The following is a 15,707-nucleotide window of genomic DNA, read 5'->3' as shown; positions in this document are numbered from 1 at the left end:
TTTTTGTTTTTTTCCTGCTTCTGCTTAAGTTATATCCGATGTCATGCTCCTTCAGGATCTTGCTGAGTGGGTCCATGATTAAGCAGAATAAAAGTGGTGAGAGTCTGTCTCCCTGAAATATCCCTCTCTGAACTCGTATGTCTGGGATTGTCTGGGATTGTTGTCCCTCTGTGTGACTGAGGGTGATGGTGGTGTTCCACTTGTTCATTTGTCCTCTCAGGAAAGATCTTATTTCCTCATTGATGTTGTAGAGTTCTAAGCACCTCTTGATCCAGGAGTGTGGTACACTGTCAAATGCCTTTTTGTAGTCAATCCAAGCCATGCTGAGGTTCCTCTTCCTTTTTTGCAATCCTCCAGTATAACTTTGTCTGTGAGTAACTGGTCTTTAGCTCCTAATCTTCTTCTGGAACATCCTTTCTGTTCATTTTCCAGGTAGCCACCAGTGTCAAGATGTTCATAAATGGCATCAGCTATGATTCCTGTCAGCCATTTGTACGTTGTTGTTAGGCAGCAGATGGGTCTGTACTTGTTGGGAAGCTGTGTTTCCTTGGTCTTTGGAATTAGGCTTGTGTTCCCTGTCATTAGCCAGTCTGGTGTGTCCTCTTCTCCGTTCAGTATTCTTGTGAAAGTCACAGCATAATGTTGGTGTAATGCTGTCAGTCTTTTCAGCCAAAAATTTGGGATTTTGTCGATGCCAGGTGCCTTGAAGATACTGTATTCACTCATTTTCTTTCTGATGTCCTCTTCAGTGATTACAGTTGCTGGCATTTGTTGTTTGTCTTTGTTTTTCTGTTTTATTTTTTCAATCCACTCAGCCTCTTGGTGTTGTTTTGGGTCTTCAAAGAGTGGTCTCCAGAATTTCTCAATTTCCTCTCTCTCAGGTGGCTGTTGTACTTCTATTGTGTCATTTGCCAGCTTTCTGTACACTAGTCTGTGGTTTTTTGCAAATAGTTTATCTGTTTTGCTTGTATTTTCTTGTCTTTGTTCCTAATTTGTGCTGCGAAAGCTTTTACTAAGGCTTGATGTTCAGCCAGCCTTCCACCTAGCTGTTTGTCTTCAACATTTGTTTTGAAACAAGGTTCGGTCAGATCGGCACACAGAAATGATCACACAGACTACATTTTGCTAGAACAAACAGGCGTATATTTATTCCCCACAAAAGCAGTTACATCAAACACAAGTGGTTGCAGTGCATAAAATATCTCTTTCTCTCTTACCGTGACGCCTTTAAGGTGGAGAGCCAACACCTTCGGCAGAGTGCGCTTGTCAACCGGCTGGGCGTTCGCACGTAACCCGCAGCAGACTCTATCGGAGCATGGCTCTGCCCCCTCTTTTCTAGTGTGTGCGCGAAGGGAGGGTGAGTGGCCATCTCAAACTCCCAGGTGCACATAATTCCTTTAATCAACAGGCATCTGAAAGTTATTTCCTCTTGCAAAAACATAATGACCCCAGCTCTTCACTCCCAGTTCAGAATGACCCCAGCATGCTTCACTCCCAGTCGTTAGTGGCTACAAAAACAAATTCAGTGTAATTAGTGTAATAATAACAAGTACATCATTAGGGTTACTTTAAGACAGGGGCAAAACAACATAATCTTTTCTCCACACATTCCACTCTTGGTGTTTTGCACCAGTCAATTTATGTAACCACTAGCAGATTCAGGTAATGCTGGGCTCCAGCCTGCCATAGCATTTCCCACATTTCTTCTAGTGATTCACAAACAAAATTTTGAGTAATATAGTCTTGATTATACCTGTTCCAAACAATATACTCATATACAAAACCCAATGTTGTGGGGTCTAATGTGACATTATATTGGTTTACTCCAAAGGGATCATGACATAGCAAAGATAACTTCATCTCATACGCTGAAATATTACCCATTCCACCTCTCGCCGTAAACGTATAACATAAACACATGTAAAAATATTACAAAAAGTCATAACACATATTGCTATAATTAATAAAATTAAGGGCGGCACTAAGGTACTCCTGGCAGTGATGGACATCCCTGAAAAGATATCCCACCAATGGTGTGCTGATGCTTGCTGTACTAATTTTGCCACATGTTTTACCCGTTCGCTAGCTATCAATGTAGACACCATGAGACTGGAGACGTTGGACGTATGTGACTCTATTAATTGCTGAATTTCCGTAGATTGTTCCAATGCGCATTTGAAACGCTCCAGGGAAAGACTCCATGGGGAATGCAATACATCCCATTGTACCGAAGTCAGCCGACTTGATACAGAATAATTAGTCAAACGATACGTCCGATCACCCCAATGCCATAAATGCACATTGTTCAGGCAGCCAGTATACGGAACCGAAGGTACCTGTGAATTATTTTTCATTGTTGCAACACACAGAGCATGTGGGCCGATCTGCCACAACATTTCTCTTGGTGTTTCCCTAGTCCAGTCACAAAGTACAACCTCTGAGTCGGTTAGACATGGATTAGCATATCCAGTTTGCAGCACACAGGCCATACCCTTATCCGTTATATCACACAGTTTAGTATCAAAAGTTATATTGGTTTTTGGTTCTAACCACTCTCCATCCATATGCAAGAACCAATAACCATTAGTCGTTATCACAGGTAATACTTGATATTTACAAACAACCTTTGGTTGTATTACATTGTACTGGGTCCAATGCCCAGTACATACCGTTTTATTACATCGTGTAAATTCCGGATGCAGTTTTAACCATAAGGTATTGTTTATATTCCAAATCATCCTCCAATCATAATAGTTCCCTGTTGTAACTATACGCTGAAATCTTTCTCTTTGAGCTTCTGCATGAATAGTTTGTACTGCACATACTGTCCAATTTCCTATATGGGATAGATTTTTCAATGAATTGTATGTTTCATTCCATAACTTCAATTGCCATTGAAAATTCTTCTGCCATAAATCAGCGTTTTGTACTTGTCCCACCAGTGCTGTTGGTAACCACTCTCCTATCTGATGTAATACCTGAGAAGAATACTGACCTGTGTTTGACAACATAGTTCTGGTCACTTCATTATCAACTGTATTTGATACTCCTAGGACAGTTCCTGTTCCTCCTAATAAAGTGTCATACCACGCTCTTCGGCGCCTTTTGCAAGTTGGAATATTTGGAAAGGTAACTTGCCAATATACCTTTGTCTTCACTGTTGCTTGTGCCAAATAGGTGCAGGTATCAATTAAAGGTGCAACCTGGGTTTGTGTTGCCTTAGCCTCTGTTGGTAGTACCCACAGCATGTACAGGAATGATCTCCTCCCTTTAATTTCAGTACTATTACTGATCATTACTTTACTCCATGGTTTAATAGTCCAGGTGGTTCCATTGACATTACTACATGAATAACTTGTCATATTAAAAACACACTTGTTCACCCTAGCACGAAGAGTGACATTACATCCCATAGTAAATACTGGTATATGGTGTCTGGCAAAACAGTTCACACATCGCCATAGTTTGCAATCACTAGTGAGATTAGCCACTTTACATGATTGGTTTGCTGAGCAGGTGTAATCATCTTGCGTTCTGTTGTTGGCAGAGTTCTTCCATCCTGTTTGGAACAATGATATCTCTTCAAGTTCGTTTCCTTCTGTCATCCCCCAACAACTGGAGACCATGGCACCACCTACAAGGAGGAGTATGACCCAGCAACCGACACCTCCAATTCCGGGACTTCCACTGGTTGCCATGGCGGCGCCCACCTCCTGTGGTTCTTGATCGCCCGATCAGCAACTCCCACCAGGGCATCAAGCCTAGACAACACAAGGGTAACTACGGGTAGAATGACGACGATTAGTCTTCTCTTACATAACACTTTGATACAGGCACATTTACCCATTTTTCTTCACCCTGATAGAGTATACTAACAGTTGCATCATTCCCTTGAGCTATAATTTCTGCCGCTTTAGGCGGTCCGTTAGGTTGTTTAACCCAAACTTTGGCACCTGCTTGATCTGAGGAACCAAAGCCTTGCGTTCCTCGTGTAGTTATTACTACGGGTTTTGTTATCTCCTGTACCAACCCCATTTCTGTGTTCCCCTGAATCATGATGTCATCGATGTAATGTGAGATCATCATTTTTGTTGGAATCTGGAACTGTTCCAAATGTTCTGCCACTACCCTATGGCAGATGGTAGGGCTATGCAAATAGCCTTGTGGTAATCTGGTGAAGGTATACTGTCGGCCTTCCCAAGTAAACGCAAACTGTTCCATTCTATCCTCTGGAATTGGTATGGTAAAGAATGCGTTGGCCAAATCTATTACAGCATACCATGTACCACTATGGTGTTGCACTCGTTCAATGATACTCACAGCATCAGGTACAGCTGAAGTCAGCGCCGGTGTATATTTATTTAGACCTCTAAAGTCCACAGTCATTCTCCATGAGCCATCCGACTTACGGACTGGCCATAAAGGATTGTTCCACTTTGTCGTTACTGGTTTTAGGACTCCTGCCTGCAAATACTCTTTAATAGTTGCAGTCATTTCTGCTTGTCCTCCCGGAATGCGATATTGTTTTTGCCTCCTAACCCAGTTAGCGGAACTACTGGTCCCTTCATTTTTTCTGGATTGCCATGAATTAATGAGGCCTCCGCTCCTGTGTCCACTAAAGCCGAAGTAACTTGAACTGTTTTAATCCAATAAATTTCCAATCGAACATAGGGCCTAATATCACTTGTGGACCATTGTGTTAAATCTCGGCGGGCCACAAGAGCTTGACCATTTTCCTAATCCTCATCATAACAATCAAGACTCCGGGAACGCCTTCCCTTATTCTTTCCTTTCTTTCTATCTTTCTTGACCTTACGCGTAGCAGCTATGTGCACCATGTCATCATCGGAATCCTCCTCCTCTTCCTCCTCAATGGGAGGGGCACTCGGCTTAACTCCTTTTTCTCCTACCTGCATGATCACCATATGCACAGCCTTCAACTCCGCCCACTGACTACTTTTTCCTTCTCCTAATTCTTCTAAAGATTGACCTAATTGTGGGTTGAAAGCTCCTGCTTTCCATCGCCTTTTTCCTGCTTGATATTGACAAGAACCATCCGTAAACCATGCTCGACTTCTCTCATCATCTGACAAATCATCCCATCTTTTTCCCGCTTTCACAGGAGATTCCTCTAATGGTTGAACTTCAAAAGGTACCTCATCTTTCTCAGGAGCATCAGCTACTTGTTCATGCAACAGCGAAACCCCCTTCTCACCTGGCTTTACCCGCTCTGATAGATACCATTTCCATTTTATTACACTAGCCTCCTGAGCTGTCCCTATTCAGTGAGTGGTGGGATTACTCATCACCCATGCCAAAATTGGTATATGTGTCCTCATCATTACTTCATGTCCTGCCGTTTGCGATTCAGTTTCAATTAACGCCCAATAACATGCTAAAAGCTGTTTTTCAAAAGGCGTATAACGCATTCTCGCATCTGGGAGTTTCCTCGACCAGAACCCTAAAGGTTTTCGTATCCTGTTTTGTTTTTGCCATAAGCTCCAATTAGCATAATCATTTAGAGCAGACACTTGAAGTTCTACTGGTCCTGATTGCATTTTTCCTAAGGACACAGCCTGCTGTATGGCTTCCTTTGCCATATCAAATGAGCATTGTTGTTCCTCCCCCCATACAAACTCCTTTAACTGTCCCTCCAACTGTTTTACCTGTTGTTCTAACTTCGTCACTTTTTGTGACTTAGCACATTCTGACGAATGGACTGTGTCTAAAGTTAAGACTCGCTCCTTCCAAGCTTCTGCACAAATCCACATCATCTCTAAAATACCTCCCAATGGAGCTTTCGTTTTAACCTCCACCTGCTTTAACATCTCACATAAAACCGGTGGTGTCGCGGTGGGAATTGCTCCAGTCCATGGCCCAGGGCGTCCCCCGCGTCTCCGTAGAAGCTGGCCTATTTCTTTAAAAGTAATCCCATCCCACCCCGGGACCACTTCTTCCTGTTGAGATGCCTCCTCCACATCTCCTTTCCCCCTTCTAAAACAAAACATTTTTGGCGTTGTCGGCAGGATAAAGTGCATTCAGACTACATACAACATTGTATTTTCTTTTAATGCGATTTACATTTTTAAGAAGATTCTTTTCGTGGTTTTTGTTTCCCAAAAATGTGGCCATTTGGGAGATCTCTGCTCTTAGGTGGCTGATTTTTTGTTGTAATTTCTTTTTCCATCGTGGCACGGTATTCTTTTTCTTATTTGTGGTTCAATTTCTCTCCAAATCTTGTGGGGCTAATTTACTTTGTATGTACCATGCCGCTCCATAATTTACAGAGTTTAACTCTGTCAGTGTGGTTCCTTTTGGGACCAGTTTGGTCAGTCCTATGTTAACTTTTTGCAGGATATTTTTGAATTTTGTATTCTCCTTTAGTTTAGTCAGCTTTGGGTTCTCTTTCATGTCCATTTTTCTTGTTTCTTCAATCTTATTTGCCAATTCCTCTTCTAGTTCCTGCTGTTCTGGGTCTGTGTGCACCTGTATATTGTTTTGTAGATGAACTGGTGAACTGCTCATTTTTTCGGGGAGCAGTGAGTTGCTCGTTTTTCGGGGGGCAGTGAGTTACTCGTTTTTTCGGGGGGCAGTGAATGGTTAGTTTTTTCGGGAGGCAGTGAATGGTTCGTTTTTTCGGGGGGCAGTGAATGGTTCGTTTTTTCTGGGGGCACTGGATGGTTTGTTTTTTCGGGCATGTACTTTTTTTGAGGGCAATCATTTTTTGGTGGTGCAATGGGTTGCGTCAGAGGGCAGATGCCGTCTCTGATCATTTGCCCAACCTCCTGTTGCATCGCTTTTATTTCATCCTCCAAGAAATGTTTTTGTGTGATAAAGTTGGATTTTTGCGTGGTGAGAGTCTTACTTGGGATGTCTTTCTTACTTGGGCAGTGGTGGTGGAATATTTTTTGCCATTCTCTAGATCTCTTTGTCTGGTTTTTGGTGTATTTTATTGTGGCATATTCCATTGCCCACAGCAGTATCCACTCTTCCTCCCTCTTCCACTGACTCCTTTCAAACTGGAGTTGTTTCTCTTTATCCATCAACTGATAATCTTTTATCGCTTCCTTTTGGGCTTCTTCCTTTATTTTTTTATTTCCTCTGCTGTCAGATATTTTGCAATTTGTGAGGCGATCGATTGCAGTTTTGCAGTTGTGGTGGCTTCTTTCTTTTGTGGTGGTAGATCCGCTTCTTTTATGCGCTCCTCAAATACTGCCTTTTTCTTTCTGCCCCACTTCTCATGCCTTGAGTAAGTGAAGCAGTGAAAGATCTTTTTCTTCTCTTCAATGGTCCAATTTACTGTAGTGTAGTTTCGTTTGTTTCTTCTGGCCCATTGATGCTGTTGTTGCTGGAGTCCAGGATCAGAACTATGCTGATCTGGTGGATTATCCAGCCGAGTGTCCTTCTGTTCCAGTATTTGTCGTCGATCAGAACAGCTAAATGGTTTTCTTCTTGTTTGCCTCTCCTTTTGTTGCTCTGAGCTGTTCATGTGACCAGATGCTTTTCCATATTTAGCACCTTTAAATTGTTTTTCATCAGTGTTGCCTGAATGAACAATATTGGTATTTTTTCGACAGTTAAAACTTGACTGAAGTTCTCTGGTCTGTTTCCAGTTATCACTGTCATCAGTCTCAGTTCCAGAACTGTCTGAACTCCTGCCACTGGTATCTGGTTGTAAATGACTGTTTGGACCTGAGTTGCTGGCTGGTTGTGGTCCTCCATCGTCCTCTCCATCAGCTTCTGCTGTCAGTGTTCTGTGTACAGATGAGCTGCTGGCTACAGGCTCAGCCTCTGTGCTCTCATCACTTCGGCTTTGATAAAGCTGTGATGACTCTGGTTTTTCATCATCACTTTCACTCTTCACAGGGATGGCAGTGAAACCAAACTTGGTGAGATCTGCCTCCTCCAGCTGCTGAAGCTGCTCTCCCTGCTGACTTATCCACAGCTTCTCTTCTTCTTTAATGTCCTCCTGGTCAACACTCAGATTCCATTCCTGGTGTTCAGGGAGAGTTTCTTCTTTAATCACCAACAATGGCTGCATGTCTGCTTTGTACAAGCGAACTCAAGGATTAAAAGCAGCTTCCAGAACTTTCCGTCCTTTGTTCTCGTCTTTTAAACAATGAATTTCTTCTTCATAGTTTGGGATCAATCCCGCTAACAATTCAAATACTTCTTCAGCAGCAGCTGTTGGCAGTTGTTTCAGCCTGTCCCTCAGCTGTTGGGCTTTAGACATGTTTGTAGAAAACCTGCTCTGGATCAGAGAACTTCAGGCTTGAAAACAGCTTCCAGCATGTTGACTAGTTTCTTCTCTTCTTTAAATCCACTCGTTTCTTCTTGCTGCTCTGCGATCTGTTTGTTTCTACCAACTCAAATATCTCAGCATTAGCAGCAGTTAGCCACTGTTTCAACATCCTTCTCAGCTCTTCCACCTTTTCACACTAACTTCACCTTTTCTTCTTCTTGTGGTTTACTGCCCTGTATGAATTATCATGTGTCTGTTCAGGATGCCCTTTTTTCCAAATCTTTTACCACACTCAGAACAGACAAATGCTTTTTGCCTTTTTTTTTTTCATTTGCCTTGAATTTCCTTCTACAAGAGTGCAGTGGGCCCCAGACCCGGGGTCTAAAGCTGCACCCTTAACATTACTGACTTTGTGTCCGAGGGGCTCTCTTCAAGATGGTGACCTTTCCTCTCCTCAAATACTGCCTTTGATCTCCTGCCCCACTTCTCAAGTTTGAGTAAGCGAAGCAGTGAGAGATCTTTTTCTTCTCCCCAATGGACCAATTTACAATGATGCAGTTTCACTGGATTCTTTTAGCCCATTGATGGTGTTGTTGCTGGGGTCCAGGATCAGAACTATCTGGTGGATGACACCGCTGATCTGGTGGATGACCCAGCTGAGTGCTGCTACAGCAGAGATGTCTCCCTGCAGCACTGGGAGAAGCAGCACCACTACTTTCTTCATACGCCCTGGTGCCTAGGCGCTTTGTGGAGGTTTTAGCTGGGGTTCATTTCTTTTGAAACATCCTCATACCAAGATCTCTCCTGGCAAACCCCTTCACAGTGGGGCCGAGGACACTCGAGGCTCGTGTCCAGTAGGAACTCCATGTGTGTTTTCAGGGCGCTCTTTTGTCCAAATCTTTTACCACACTCAGAACAGACAAATGCTTTTTGTCACTCTCTTTTTTTTATTTCTCTTCAATTTCTTTTTTACAGAGTGCAATGGGCCCCAAACCTGGGGTCTACAGTTGCATCCTAATCATTAATCATTACTGGCATTGTATCTGAGGGCTCTCTTCAAGATGGTAACTGTTCCTTTAACTGCGGATATCTGCACCACATGGGCACTTGGGTGACCAGGGATTGCCTCAAGATATTTCTTCAGGTTCTTCTTCATAAGCCCTGTTGCTCCCACCACAACTGGTATGATGTGCTGCTTTTGATACTGTTGACCATAAAATTTTATTACAGAGATTAGAGCATGCCATAGGTATTAAAGGCACTGCGCTGCGGTGGTTTGAATCATATTTGTCTAATAGATTACAATTTGTTCATGTAAATGGGGAATCTTCTTCACAGACTAAAGTTAATTATGGAGTTCCACAAGGTTCTGTGCTAGGACCAATTTTATTCACTTTATACATGCTTCCCTTAGGCAGTATTATTAGACGGTATTGCTTAAATTTTCATTGTTATGCAGATGATACCCAGTTTTATCTATCCATGAAGCCAGAGGACACACACCAATTAGCTAAACTGCAGGATTGTCTTACAGACATAAAGACATGGATGACCTCTAATTTCCTGCTTTTAAACTCAGATAAAACTGAAGTTATTGTACTTGGCCCCACAAATCTTAGAAACATGGTGTCTAACCAGATCCTTACTGTGGATGGCATTACCCTGACCTCTAGTAATACTGTGAGAAATCTTGGAGTCATTTTTGATCAGGATATGTCATTCAAAGCGCATATTAAACAAATATGTAGGACTGCTTTTTTGCATTTACGCAATATCTCTAAAATCAGAAAGGTCTTGTCTCAGAGTGATGCTGAAAAACTAATTCATGCATTTATTTCCTCTAGGCTGGACTATTGTAATTCATTATTATCAGGTTGTCCTAAAAGTTCCCTAAAAAGCCTTCAGTTAATTCAAAATGCTGCAGCTAGAGTACTGACGGGGACTAGAAGGAGAGAGCATATCTCACCCATATTGGCCTCTCTTCATTGGCTTCCTGTTAATTCTAGAATAGAATTTAAAATTCTTCTTCTTACTTATAAGGTTTTGAATAATCAGGTCCCATCTTATCTTAGGGACCTCGTAGTACCATATCACCCCAATAGAGCGCTTCGCTCTCAGACTGCAGGCTTACTTGTAGTTCCTAGGGTTTGTAAGAGTAGAATGGGAGGCAGAGCCTTCAGCTTTCAGGCTCCTCTCCTGTGGAACCAGCTCCCAATTCAGATCAGGGAGACAGACACCCTCTCTACTTTTAAGATTAGGCTTAAAACTTTCCTTTTTGCTAAAGCTTATAGTTAGGGCTGGATCAGGTGACCCTGAACCATCCCTTAGTTATGCTGCTATAGACGTAGACTGCTGGGGGGTTCCCATGATGCACTGAGTGTTTCTTTCTCTTTTTGCTCTGTATGCACCACTCTGCATTTAATCATTAGTGATCGATCTCTGCTCCCCTCCACAGCATGTCTTTTTCCTGGTTCTCTCCCTCAGCCCCAACCAGTCCCAGCAGAAGACTGCCCCTCCCTGAGCCTGGTTCTGCTGGAGGTTTCTTCCTGTTAAAAGGGAGTTTTTCCTTCCCACTGTAGCCAAGTGCTTGCTCACAGGGGGTCGTTTTGACCGTTGGGGTTTTACATAATTATTGTATGGCCTTGCCTTACAATATAAAGCGCCTTGGGGCAACTGTTTGTTGTGATTTGGCGCTATATAAAAAAATTGATTGATTGATTGATTGATATCAATTTCTTTCAATGACCACATTATTCGTAGATCTTTTTTAAGGTCTTGGTATTTTGTGATTTTCTCCCTTTCAGCTCTGTTCAGGCCATAGTCATTGGGGACTGTCACATCAATAATTTTTGCTGTCTTCTCTTGCTTGTTCCAGATGACAATATCAGGTTTTACTGCACCTCCTTCGATATGTCTTCCTGCTGGGATCTCTTTGTCATAAAAGACAGTCACTTTTCCATTGGATGAGACTGGTGCTGGCTCATACTCCCAAACATGTCCCTCTACTTCCACCTCCAGTTCCTTGCATACTTTCCAATGTAGATATTTACAGATCTTGTTATGCCTACTTGTGTAATGTCTGTCTGCCATGAGGATCTGACATGCTGATACTAAGTGGTTTACACTCTCAACAGCTGCATTACAGAATCGGCATTGATCATTCTGTGAAAGTTCTGCCATTTTTTTGAAGCCATTTGTTAGTAGTCCTTGATCTTGCGCTCTATCTATAATTCTTTTTCCATCAAAACCAAGTTCTCCATTTGTAAGCCACGGCATAGATCCTTCTTTGTCTATGTATTCCTTTTCGAGTTCTTCTTGGAATTGGCCAGCCCTTTTGTGCTGTTTCCATCTGTTAATTCGATGTTTTTGTTCTCTTTTGCAGTATTTTTCCCTGGCCTGTCTTGCTAGTGTCGTTACAAGTGTCAGCTCATTGCTTTCTCTCTCTTGCAAAAGATCTCCGCCAAAGTTTTCTGGCAATTTTATAATAGAGGTCTGTTGTGGCATAGTCTTAATATGGTGTTGCGTAACCTTTTTCATAACTTCTTCTTGAGAACTCTTTAAGTACTGCCCAATACTTATTATAGATGCTCTATAAGCCTGGTTGATCTCCATAAGACCTAAGCCGCCTTCTCGACGGGGGAGATATATTCTATCCATGCATTGGTTTCTGTATGTAATTTTATGTAGGGTGAGCATCTTCCTAGTTTTAGTATCTAACTTGTTAAGCTCACCCTGTGGCCAGTCTACTATGCCAAAGCCATAGCTCACCACAGGCAATGCAAATTGGTTTATGGCTGTGATCTTGTTCTTTGGTGTCAATTCTGATTTACAGATCTTCTTTAAGTGGTTTAAGTATTCTTGTGTTACTTTCTCTCTCATTTTTTAATGCTCTATTGTAGTATTTTCTTCAATTCCCAAATATTTGTACGTGGAATCCTCAGCCAAATCTTCAATAGTGTTCCCCTCATCCAACTGTATATTTTCTGTGACCTGCTTCTTACCACCTCTGATTGTACATTTAGAGCATTTATCCAGCCCAAATTCCATACCGATTTCTTTAGAAAACTTATGGACTGCCTCCACTAATCTCCCGAGTCCCCTCTCTGAATCTGCAAATATCTTTAAGTCATCCAAGAATAGAAGGTGGCTCACCACCTGTTTATGTTTTCTTTCTCTACCTCCATCTAAATCATACCCGATGTCAAATTCCTTGAGAATCTTGCTTAATGGATCAATACTAAGACAAAAAAGGAGTGGGGAGAGACTATCTCCCTGGAATATCCCTCGCTTCACTTTTATGTCTGGGATTATTATCTGACCCTCTGTATGGCTTAGAGTGATGGTGGTGTTCCACTTATTCATTTGAGTTTTCAAGAGAGATCTTACTTCCTCATTGATGTTATAAAGTTCTAGGCATCTCATAATCCATGAATGTGGGACATTATCAAACACCTTTTTGTAGTCAATCCAAGCCATGCTGAGGTTTCTCCTCCTTCTTTTGCAGTCCTCCAGGATAGCTTTGTCTATGAATTTAGTTTGTCTTTTGGTTTTTCATTTATCTTTGATGTCTTTTTAGTAGAATGCAATGGGCCCCAAATCTGGGGTCTAAAGTTGCACCCTAGGCTCTACAGTTATCCTAACCAGATCTGGCATTGTATCCGAGGGCTCTCTTGAAGATGGTGATCATTCCCTTAATTGCAGACAACTGCACCTCATGTGCACTTGGGTGACCGGGGATTGCCTCAAGGTATTTCTTCAGGTTCTTCTTCATCAGGCCTGTTGCTCCCACCACAACTGGGATGATATCGATGTCTTTCAATGACCATGTTGTTCGTAGGTCATTTTCCAGGTCTTGGTATTTCAAGATCTTTCCCCTTTCAGCTCGATTCAGACCGTAGTCATTGGGGACTGTCACATCGATGATTTTGGCTGTTTTCTCTTGCTTGTTCCAGATGACAATATCAGGTTTGATTGCACTTCCTTCAATGTGTCTTCCTGCTGGGATCTCTTTGTCGTAGAAGACCGTTACTTTTCCATTGGATGAGACTGGTGCTGGCTCGTGCTCCCAGACATGTTCTTTGACTTCCATCTCCAGTTCCTTGCAGATCTTCCAGTGGAGATATTGACAGATCTTGTTGTGTCTGGATGTATAATGCCCATCTGCCATGAGGATCTGGCATGCTGAAGTTAGATGGTGTCTGTTTAGGTTGCCCTTTTCTCCACATCTTTTACCACACTCAGAACAGACAAATGCTTTTTGCCTTTGGTTTTTCATTTATCTTTGATGTCTTTTTAGTAGAATGCAATGGGTCCCAAACCTGGGGTCTAAAGTTGCACCCTAGGCTCTATAGTTATCCTAACCAGATCTGGCATTGTATCCGAGGGCTCTCTTCAAGATGGTGATCGTTCCCTTAATTGCAGACAACTGCACCTCATGTGCACTTGGGTGACCGGGGATTGCCTCAAGGTATTTCTTCAGGTTCTTCTTCATCAGGCCTGCATGTCTGCAAAGAAACAATACAATTAATTTAGCAATAAATGTTATAACAACACTCACTAAAATAAAGTATCAGTGATGAGTTTGACCTGATGACAGTAAGTTATTGCACTGATCAATCAATCAATCAATCAATTTTTTATATAGCGCCAAATCACAACAAACAGTTGCCCCAAGGCGCTTTATATTGTAAGGCAAGGCCATACAATAATTATGTAAAACCCCAACGGTCAAAACGACCCCCTGTGAGCAAGCACTTGGCTACAGTGGGAAGGAAAAACTCCCTTTTAACAGGAAGAAACCTCCAGCAGAACCAGGCTCAGGGAGGGGCAGTCTTCTGCTGGGACTGGTTGGGGCTGAGGGAGAGAACCAGGAAAAAGACATGCTGTGGAGGGGAGCAGAGATCGATCACTAATGATTAAATGCAGAGTGGTGCATACAGAGCAAAAAGAGAAAGAAACAGTGCATCATGGGAACCCCGCAGCAGTCTACGTCTATAGCAGCATAACTAAGGGATGGTTCAGGGTCACCTGATCCAGCCCTAACTATAAGCTTTAGCAAAAAGGAAAGTTTTAAGCCTAATCTTAAAAGTAGAGAGGGTGTCTGTCTCCCTGATCTGAATTGGGAGCTGGTTCCACAGGAGAGGAGCCTGAAAGCTGAAGGCTCTGCCTCCCATTCTACTCTTACAAACCCTAGGAACTACAAGTAAGCCTGCAGTCTGAGAGCGAAGCGCTCTATTGGGGTGATATGGTACTACGAGGTCCCTAAGATAAGATGGGACCTGATTATTCAAAACCTTATAAGTAAGAAGAAGAATTTTAAATTCTATTCTAGAATTAACAGGAAGCCAATGAAGAGAGGCCAATATGGGTGAGATATGCTCTCTCCTTCTAGTCCCCGTTAGTACTCTAGCTGCAGCATTTTGAATTAACTGAAGGCTTTTTAGGGAACTTTTAGGACAACCTGATAATAATGAATTACAATAGTCCAGCCTAGAGGAAATAAATGCATGAATTAGTTTTTCAGCATCACTCTGAGACAAGACCTTTCTGATTTTAGAGATATTGCGTAAATGCAAAAAAGCAGTCTTACATATTTGTTTAATATGCACTTTGAATGACATATCTGGTCAAAAACTGGTTTTTGGAAGTCCCAAAAACCAGTTTTATTTGTTATTATCTATCGTCCACCTGGTCGTTACTGTGAGTTTCTCTGTGAATTTTCAGACCTTTTGTCTGACTTAGTGCTTAGCTCAGATAAGATAATTATAGTGGGCGATTTTAACATCCACACAGATGCTGAGAATGACAGCCTCAACACTGCATTTAATCTATTATTAGACTCTATTGGCTTTGCTCAAAAAGTAAATGAGTCCACCCACCACTTTAATCATATCTTAGATCTTGTTCTGACTTATGGTATGGAAATAGAAGACTTAACAGTATTCCCTGAAAACTCCCTTCTGTCTGATCATTTCTTAATAACATTTACATTTACTCTGATGGACTACCCAGCAGTGGGGAATAAGTTTCATTACACTAGAAGTCTTTCAGAAAGCGCTGTAACTAGGTTTAAGGATATGATTCCTTCTTTATGTTCTCTAATGCCATATACCAACACAGTGCAGAGTAGCTACCTAAACTCTGTAAGTGAGATAGAGTATCTCATCAATAGTTTTACATCCTCATTGAAGACAACTTTGGATGCTGTAGCTCCTCTGAAAAAGAGAGCTTTAAATCAGAAGTGCCTGACTCCGTGGTATAACTCACAAACTCGTAGCTTAAAGCAGATAACCTGTAAGTTGGAGAGGAAATGGCGTCTCACTAATTTAGAAGATTTTCACTTAGCCTGGAAAAAGAGTCTGTTGCTCTATAAAAAAGCCCTCCGTAAAGCTAGGACATCTTTCTACTCATCACTAATTGAAGAAAATAAGAACAACCCCAGGTTTCTTTTCAGCACTGTAGCCAG

At 42.0% G+C, this 15,707-nt stretch overlaps 1 long non-coding RNA gene across 1 annotated transcript; it reads right to left on the bottom strand.

Moving 5' to 3' along the window:
- Nucleotides 1-67: 67 nt before the first annotated feature.
- Nucleotides 68-12,560, bottom strand: LOC117519372. Its single transcript, XR_004563264.1, has 3 exons — nucleotides 12,536-12,560; nucleotides 7,663-7,668; nucleotides 68-127 (listed from the first exon to the last, which is right to left on the bottom strand). It is a non-coding gene; the product is annotated as an uncharacterized LOC117519372 (long non-coding RNA).
- Between the last annotated feature and the right edge of the window lie 3,147 nt (nucleotides 12,561-15,707).

The sequence above is a fragment of the Thalassophryne amazonica genome, chromosome 10 (genome assembly GCF_902500255.1).
Source record: "Thalassophryne amazonica chromosome 10, fThaAma1.1, whole genome shotgun sequence".
Lineage (NCBI taxonomy): Eukaryota > Metazoa > Chordata > Actinopteri > Batrachoidiformes > Batrachoididae > Thalassophryne > Thalassophryne amazonica.
The sequence above is the reverse complement of the archived record's forward strand: the minus strand, read 5'-3'. Positions and strand labels throughout refer to the sequence as shown.